General features: G+C 39.5%; 1 pseudogene; it reads left to right on the top strand.

The window, feature by feature from the left end:
* Window positions 1-9,007: 9,007 nt before the first annotated feature.
* On the top strand, window positions 9,008-9,237 carry LOC114006634 (short transmembrane mitochondrial protein 1-like; annotated as a pseudogene).
* Window positions 9,238-9,583: the final 346 nt, after the last annotated feature.

Genomic DNA, 9,583 nt, shown 5'->3' with positions numbered 1-9,583 from the left:
TCTCATTAAAAAACAATATCACAGAAACACCTAGAATACTGTTTGACCAAATATCTGGTCATCCTATAACCCAGTAAAGTTGACATATAAAAATAATCTTAACAGTTAATATCATCTCAGTTCTTTATGCAGGCTTATTTTTAAAAATCATTACATTTTAGGGACCAGCAGTTAGCATAATGGCTATGTCACTGAACTCCCATGTAGTCGACTGCGGTTCGAGTCCTGGACCTGGTGACTTAGACTCACACCGGGAGCGTGTGTGTGCGTGCCCAAGATCCCAAGAGGAGAATGGAAGAAAAGGGATTGTGGCATGGCCATCCCCCCTGGGGGGTGATTTCTCGTTTTCTGTCTCTTTGTCTCTCTCTGTCTGTCTGGCGAGCACACGTGCCCTAGAGCAAAAAAACGCTCACCTCCCCCCAAAAAATCATTACATTTTAGAGAGATTTTTGCTATAGGGTGTTTGCACTCACCAGAGATTCAGAAAGAGTCAGAGAGTGAGAGAACGTGAGAAATCACCCCTCGGGGGGATGGCCATGCCGAAATCCCAACTCTTCCATTCTCCTCTCAGGAATTTTGGCATGCATCCATATATGTGCAACATGACTTTCAAGCCTCTGGGTCCAGGACTTGTACCATGGTCAGCCATGTAGAAGTCTAGCACCTTAACCACTACTCCACCTCTTGGTTCCCAAAATCATTAAACCTTTAAAAATTGAATTCCAATTTAACACTGAAACACATTTCATTCACTTTTTTAAATTTAAAAATGCATGCATTTTCTCTTCTTTTCATCTGCTAATATTATAAATTATTTTAAAATAATTTAATGAAAATTGTATGTGCTTTCTCAGAATCTATACTGTTAAGATGTTTCCCCCTAGTTAATGTATAGTCACTTACGTGAAGAAAATTGTCTTATGAATAAATGGGATATATTTTTATATTATTGGTTTATTTGAGAGGAGAAGCAAAATCAGAGGATTTTGTCTAAAAATCATTGTATTAGTGTGATCATAATTTGAGCATAATTTAAAATATGTATATTTAGGTCTATTTAAAGACAATTTTTATGTATATTTAGGTCTATTTAAAGATGAGACTCTGTTTCTACAATATGAAAACAACAACAAATCAGTGTCCTGGGAGAAAATCAAATTGTTCCTTTCAACTGAAGTGATTAATTCAACAAATTACAAAGTCACAAAAAGCTAGCTGGCACTCAAACCCAGTTCTTAGCCACTGAGTTCTACTACTTTTCTAAAAACAGAAGGCTAAGTTTGTCATGAACATTATTTTCAAGTGTTTTATGTTTAGCATTTTTTTAATTTTAAAATCTCTCTTCACCCCTCCTCTTGCTATTGAAAGCTTACTATCCTTTGGAAATTCAACCTAAAAGCCAACTCATCAAACAAACAATAAACCTTTTTTTTTTTTTTTGAGAGAGAATTTTGCTATAGGGTGTGTGTGCTTGCTGAAAAACAGAGATAGACAGAAATCAAGAAACTACCCCCTGGGGGGATGGCCACTCTGCAATTCTTTCTCCTCCATTCTCCTCTCAGGACCTTGGGCATATATGCACGTGTGCCCGGCATGAGTTTTAAGCCACCAGGTCCAAGACTTGAACCAAGGTAGACTATGTGAGAGTCCAACGACATAACCATTATGCCATCTTCTGGTCTCAAAACTCCTTTCTCCAATGTCCCAGCTGGAGCACTTCTCTACTTCTTTGGCTTTTTTCAGCACCATCTTTCATATAGATCTTATTCGATTTCACACATCTGCCTTCTCTGCTGGACAGTGATGTTTGCAAGTTCACAGCATCTTCCACGATGTCCTGAGTATATGTGCTCAGTAACTATGAAGTGCATGCCTTATCCACGTTTATTTAAGTGGCAGAGAAATAACAACCAGCTCTTCAATGCTATAAAAGCACCAGTCAGAGCTAAAAATCCTGGACTTTCTACCCACTCCAACTCTTTCCTAGCTATATGCTTGGAATGTTGGAGAAGGGAACCACTTTGTTACCCTAAGTTTACTTTAAGGAGATTATAGGCTAATGTCTGCATTCCATTCTTGTTTCAAATATGACATATTACTTTTCTCTTTTTTCCTTCCTTCTTTTCGTTCTTTCTTTTTTCTCCCAAGCACTTACTCAATACTTACTACATGGCATCTGTGACAGTTTCATTGTGACCTCATTCTTTTAACGGGAATTTTTTGACTCCGATATTTCAAGACATATTTTTCTTTAAATCATTGGGATGGAATGTAGTGGGGAGTCATGAATCTGTTTTCCATTAGCAGATGTTATAACAATGAGCTCTCCTATAATCTGCAATGTGTTTCAGGAAGTCAGCCATCTCGTTACATTTTTTCTCATAGTGCACAAATAAAATTCTGGATAGATCAAAAAAAAATTCCAGAAAAAAAATTCAATTGTCTTATTTTTGCCCTGATATAAGTCCTTGAGACACCAGTTATATTGACTTTACTACAGTTTATTTTTTTGTTTTTTTTTTTAGCAATTGTTTTATTTAACTTTATCTATTTATTTGTTTTAATTTTGAATAGAGAGAGACAAAGAGAGAGAGAAAGTGAGAAAGCAAGCCACCAGGTCTGCAGGCCACCAGGTCTGCGACTCAAACCATGGTCAGCCATGTGGAAATAAATCACCCCTACCCACAACACCACCTGCCAGCCCCTCTACTGCATTTTTAAAAGTTATTGCACTTAATACATCCTGCAGTCATCTTCAAATTACTTAGACTCATGAATCTAAGAGCTGTGACGAAACAGCTCCAATAGAAATCTGTTAGTATTGGGCCAGCAGGTGGCATGGTGGGTAAGGTGCTGGACTCCCACTTGGCCCACTGCGGGTTGAGTCCCTGATCTGGTGGGGTGAAAGTCACACTGGGCTTGTGCCTGTGCATGCCTAAAAATCCCAGGAGAAGAATGGAGGAGAAGCAGGGATGATTTCTCACTTTCCCTATCATCATCTCTCTCTGGTGAGTGTATATGCCCTATAGCAAAAACTTATAAAAAACAATCTGTCAATATTAAGGACATCTTGGTACTAAAATGAGCCATTTCTAAAGCCAATATAACTTTTACCTATAAATTTGCAAATATTCTAAAGAAAAATAATACCCAAATTGGTATTATTTCTATGAATTTATCTTAAGGAATGGCATATATAATGATAGTCATCACAACATTACCTATATTGGCAAAATAACAGGAACAACTGGAATATCATACAATAGTAAATTGTTTATTCATGAGAGCTATACACTGCCATTCAACATACTTATATTAGTGAGGCTAGGATAGGGTATACTCACATAACAAATTCATCTTGAGATCTCAGTGGCCTATCAAATTAAAAGTTAATGTCTCATTTGTGCTACTTGTTCAATGGGGATGGCAGAGTTCTAGCCCAACATAGTGATTCAGATACAAAGACTGATAGAAAATCTACCATAGAATATCCTCGACTCATTCTGCAGAGAAAGAACTAGGTTGGTGGAGGCACATGCTAACTCTTCCATGCATTGGCTCAGAAATGACTTTGGCCTTTTCTACCTATGCCCGTAGGCAAGAATTAATAATAAAGTTCTATGTAACTGCAAAAGGAACAAAAAAAGCAGATGGTAAAATGAAATTCTTGCTCAATAACGATATATCTATCATAGTAGTTTTAAAAGATGTATTTTTGGGTCAACACGTGGAATGGCGGTAAGGTGCTGAATTCCGCATGGCCAACTCTGCAGTTCAAGTCCTGGTCCTGGTGCCCTAAAAAACACACTGGGTACATGTGTCTGTGTTCATGATCAAAATTCCAAGGGAAGAATGGAGGAGAAGAAATTGTGGCTTGGCCATCCCTACTAAGGGGTGATTTTTCACTTTCTATCTCTCAGTCTCTCTATCTTTCCCTCCCTAGTGAGCACACATGTCCTATGACCAAAAAAAAAAAAAGATGCTTTGGAGGCTATGCAGTGGTCCAATTGTAAAACACTATGCTCTGTAGGCTAATCCACGTCAGGTTCAGGTTCCAGATCTGTGTCATACTCCCAGAGTAGTTCTGTGCCCTAAAGCTAAGCTCTAAGATGCCTGGGTTAAAGACACCTGTGCTTCTATTTATGTGGTCCTTACATATGTTCCACATTACATGTCCTGTCTCTACTGAGATACACTTCTTCACTGGAAAAGTTTTCAACCATATTATACAAAATCTGGGCTCCTAAAGGCTCTGGTCCCCTTTTCCTGATCCTCCCACAAGAAAACCACTAACTTAAGTGCTACTCTACAACTTCCCACCATAACCCTGTCAGGTTAATCATGACACTGAAACTCACCTGCTACCTTGTCACCTCCACCAGAATCCACGTACCTTAGATAATGTCAGCCACAATTGGACACAAATTGAATATGTCCCTTTTGGAAACTGATTTGAACTATTGGCTGCTTTTGGGGGTGATGGGTAGTTAACAGAAATTAGTTTGGAGGATTTCACAGTATGAAACCCCACAAAACCCCTGGGCCAAATGCATTTTAGTTTTGCCACTGTTCTCAGCTATTCCTTACTAGACTACAGGTATAACTTCTGATCAGTGTCCCATTAATATTTATCATCTTTACCAAGCACATTTACAGCCATTTCATGGTGATGGCTTATTAAACTGGCACAATAATGATTTTTGAACACAGATTGTGTTTATAAGAATGTGAAATCATTTGCATTCATAAAATGTGATTATCTTCAGATTGCTCATTTTAGAGAAAAGCATTTTGTGCTTAGCACAATGAGAGATTACTCCATAACTCCTTACTGTTGCTAATGGTTAATGATACAAAGTAATAATGCCCCGGCATGACATTCATCATTTCAAGATAGATAGCAGAACTAGAAAAATGTTGGCAACTTAATAGAACATATATACAAAATTAGACCAGGCAGCTTTTGGAAAAACAACAAAGAAATGCAGTTAGATTATCAGGGACCAATTGCACACATCTTTCTTATATTGATAGAGTATGCATAACTCCACTGTCAGGAATATCAAATTGAGGTGTTAGGATTTCAAAAATATTTACTGCACAATAGAACAAGCATATAGAGCCTGCTTACATTGTATGAATGGTAGCACAGTAGAGATTTCAAAACTAAAAAACCACAAAAAAACCTCTGTGTGTGTGTGTATATAGAATATGTATAGAACAGTTATCTAAAAGAATCACAGAAATAACTATTCGTGAGCAACAATTTTATACAATAACAAAACATTCAGCTTCAATTTTTAAGGCCATTTGCTTATGGGATTTTTATGGATTAAGCAAAAATAATGTAGTATGTGGTTCAGATCTATATTTAAACAAAGGCATTTATTTTAGTGTCATGAATATGCTTCTGGTTATTTCTAAAATCCTTTATTTTGGGGGACCAGATAGTGATGCAAGAGTACAGTACAATGCTCTGTGAGGCTGGCCTGCAGGGGAAAGTGTTCAGGCTCATGTCCAGAGACCTCCTTGAGTACCTTGGGCATGCCCAAGATCTGGGGCTGGCAAAGGCTAGGGTTAGATCAGGGCACTGAGACCTTGTTGGAGGTGCTATATCTTCACTTCTCTCTGTCTCTGTGTCTGTCTCTTTCATGAGGAAGAGATGCTACTCCGGGCTTTCTGTGGTGATGAACTGTCTGCATGAACCTATGTAGAAGGTAGACTAGGGAGCTACTTCTTGGTTGTGGAGTAGCTTGAACTTCGGACTCAAAGTCCTTTCTCTTTCTCTGATAACAGAGAGATCAGTCTGTTCCCTTAAATAATGAAAATGCTCCCCATTAAAAAAAAGTTGTCGTTATTTGCTTGTTTATTTCACTCTGGGTTCAATACATCAGAAGACTAATTGAAGATAATGAGGGAAAACTCTTCATATCGTGAAAAAGGAGTTGGCGTAGGTTGGCTCATTCCACAGACTAGGACTACTGTATGGGAGGTAGGAGAGAGCTGATCATGGTCCACCATGAGGAGGGCTGGTCAAAGGCCAGAGGAGCTGTCAACCCTACAAAAGTGCTCCTGGGGAACCAGCAGTTAGTGTAATGGCTATGTCACTGGACTCCCACGTAGTCGACCGCAGTTCATGTCCCAGACCTGGTGGCTTAGAACTCATGCCGGGCGCGTGTGCGTGCGTGCCCAAGAGGAGAATGATCCCAAGAGGAGAATGGAGGAGAAGGGATTGCGGCGTGACCATCCCCCCGGGGGGTGATTTCTTGCTTTCTGTCTCTATGTCTCTCTCTGTCTGTTCAGAGAGTGCACGCGCCCTATAGCGAAAATCTCTCAAAAAAAAAAAAAAAAGTGCTCCTAGAGGGCTTCTTTGGACAAGTGATTTTTCAACCAAGTGGGTAAACCAGAAACACCTGGGGTGGGGATGATAAGGGTGGCTAAAAGCACAGTTTGTGTAGTGTGAGAAAGAAAATTTTGAAGTAACCTTCATTTAGATACTTGGAAATTTCAAATCATAATCAAGAACAGAGCAAGAGTTTATGTTTATTAAAACACAGTAGGGGTAAAAGGAATTTTGAAAGCCTCTTTTAAGGCCATTTGCTTATGGGATTTTTATGGATTAAGCAAAAATAATGTAGTATGTGGTTCAGATCTATATTTAAACAAAGGCATTTATTTTAGTGTCATGAATATGCTTCTGGTTATTTCTAAAATCCTTTATTTTGGGGGACCAGATAGTGATGCAAGAGTACAGTACAATGCTCTGTGAGGCTGGCCTGCAGGGGAAAGTGTTCAGGCTCATGTCCAGAGACCTCCTTGAGTACCTTGGGCATGCCCAAGATCTGGGGCTGGCAAAGGCTAGGGTTAGATCAGGGCACTGAGACCTTGTTGGAGGTGCTATATCTTCACTTCTCTCTGTCTCTGTGTCTGTCTCTTTCATGAGGAAGAGATGCTACTCCGGGCTTTCTGTGGTGATGAACTGTCTGCATGAACCTATGTAGAAGGTAGACTAGGGAGCTACTTCTTGGTTGTGGAGTAGCTTGAACTTCGGACTCAAAGTCCTTTCTCTTTCTCTGATAACAGAGAGATCAGTCTGTTCCCTTAAATAATGAAAATGCTCCCCATTAAAAAAAAGTTGTCGTTATTTGCTTGTTTATTTCACTCTGGGTTCAATACATCAGAAGACTAATTGAAGATAATGAGGGAAAACTCTTCATATCGTGAAAAAGGAGTTGGCGTAGGTTGGCTCATTCCACAGACTAGGACTACTGTATGGGAGGTAGGAGAGAGCTGATCATGGTCCACCATGAGGAGGGCTGGTCAAAGGCCAGAGGAGCTGTCAACCCTACAAAAGTGCTCCTGGGGAACCAGCAGTTAGTGTAATGGCTATGTCACTGGACTCCCACGTAGTCGACCGCAGTTCATGTCCCAGACCTGGTGGCTTAGAACTCATGCCGGGCGCGTGTGCGTGCGTGCCCAAGAGGAGAATGATCCCAAGAGGAGAATGGAGGAGAAGGGATTGCGGCGTGACCATCCCCCCGGGGGGTGATTTCTTGCTTTCTGTCTCTATGTCTCTCTCTGTCTGTTCAGAGAGTGCACGCGCCCTATAGCGAAAATCTCTCAAAAAAAAAAAAAAAGTGCTCCTAGAGGGCTTCTTTGGACAAGTGATTTTTCAACCAAGTGGGTAAACCAGAAACACCTGGGGTGGGGATGATAAGGGTGGCTAAAAGCACAGTTTGTGTAGTGTGAGAAAGAAAATTTTGAAGTAACCTTCATTTAGATACTTGGAAATTTCAAATCATAATCAAGAACAGAGCAAGAGTTTATGTTTATTAAAACACAGTAGGGGTAAAAGGAATTTTGAAAGCCTCTTTTAGGGAAAAGTGGAAATAGCTTCACAGAGTTATCCTCATGACCTTGGTGAATTTGCTCTGGTCTAAGGTCTAACTCTTGGCATTGAAGATTCTGAAACCTGAATGAATCACGCAGAAAGGACAGAGGTGAATCCACTCACTACTCCAAAGTGCACTCACATTAATCAAGCGCACAAGAATAATGTAGAAAATCCAAACGCTAATTTATAAATGCAAAACCAAAAATATGTAATAGGAAGCAAATACTTGGCACGACTGGTTCATTTTCTCTGTTTTGTCTCTTATAGGTACTTCTCCCTGATAATTTAAAGTATAATCTGGACCCAGCTAGGTGACACAGTCAGTAGTATTCTGAACAGCAGTGGGGGAAGTCACATAGCAACTGTGGTTCAGATCCCTGGTCTGGAATGTCCTGAAACACAGTAGGCATGCGTGTGTGTGGCCAGAGCTAGAGAGCTGGGGGAAAGGATTTATGGCATGAACAGATTCTCTCAAGGGTCTTCTCCCTCTCTCTCTCTTTCCTTCCCTCTCTCATGAACATGTACGTGCTATCATGAATACAAATATTTTTTTTAAAAAATGTATAATCTGAATGTCAGTTCATTACCACTGTCATATGACCCATATCATTTCAAGGACAGCATATTCATTCTCTTCTTAGACAAACACATTTAAATCCAAATCACATCAAATGCTTACTTTGTAGTGTTTTATCTCAGATAAAAGATAATCTTTTATATCATTTTCACAATAGGGATCACTTGCCAAAGAATTAGGAGAACTTGCTTCTGTGAATCATTTCATTTATTTACCCATTCACTTATTTGCTCATTCATTCATTACTTATGCATCTGCCAAAGTATCCTCATATGCTACACTCTAAAGTCTAATAGATATCAGAGATACTGCAGTGAATAAAGCCAGAAAAAAATCCTATTCTCATGGCACTTACATTGTAGGTAGAAAATAGCGTATAAAATGAGATGATTAAGGCAGGGAAGGGACATAGAAATGAGAGGGTGGGGAGTGAAATCTTAAATTGGATGATCACAGAAGGGCTCAAAAACATGCTTTCGAGGTTCCAACCATCCCGTGGAGCTGCAGCTGCCCTTTGCGCCCTGATCACTGACATCATGCTCCAGTTCCTGCTTAGATTTCCTTTGGGCAACCTGGTTGGCATGTTTGTGGCTCAAAACTATGACACACCAAACCTGGCTAAAATACTTGAAGAAATTAAGAAGAAGATGCCAAGAAGAAATTCCCTCGTTCACGATACACTGAATCTCCTGCTCTTGAGGGCCTTCTTTATTGTCCAAAGGCTTCTGTTCTCACCTCCAGTCTCAAAGATTTTCTTCTTTGCTAGACCCTGTATTGGCTCAAAGCAAAAATGGGGCTACAAAAAACACCCTTACATTTCCAACATCCTCTTTCTAGTTGCTTGGGAGATTCTCCAACTGGAATTATGATGCTAGATTAGTAAATATGACCTTTAATTCATAATCCATCCTTTATTCTTTCAGATTTCTACTATCTTTTGTCAAAAGAAAAAGTGATGCCTTTTTTTTTCCCAATCAGCTATACATAAAGCTGAGTTCACAGTTAGCAGTTATAGTGGGTGCTTGTTAAACATTTGGTACAAAATTATGTCACTTCAGAGTGATTGAAATTAATATCTAGAAGCCAAAAAAAAGTGCTTTTCCCCAAAGTCT

The sequence above is a fragment of the Tupaia chinensis genome, unplaced genomic scaffold, assembly GCF_000334495.1.
Source record: "Tupaia chinensis unplaced genomic scaffold, TupChi_1.0 Scaffold149333_1, whole genome shotgun sequence".
Lineage (NCBI taxonomy): Eukaryota > Metazoa > Chordata > Mammalia > Scandentia > Tupaiidae > Tupaia > Tupaia belangeri.
Note: the sequence above shows the minus strand (reverse complement) of the source record. Positions and strands in the feature narration are given on the sequence as shown.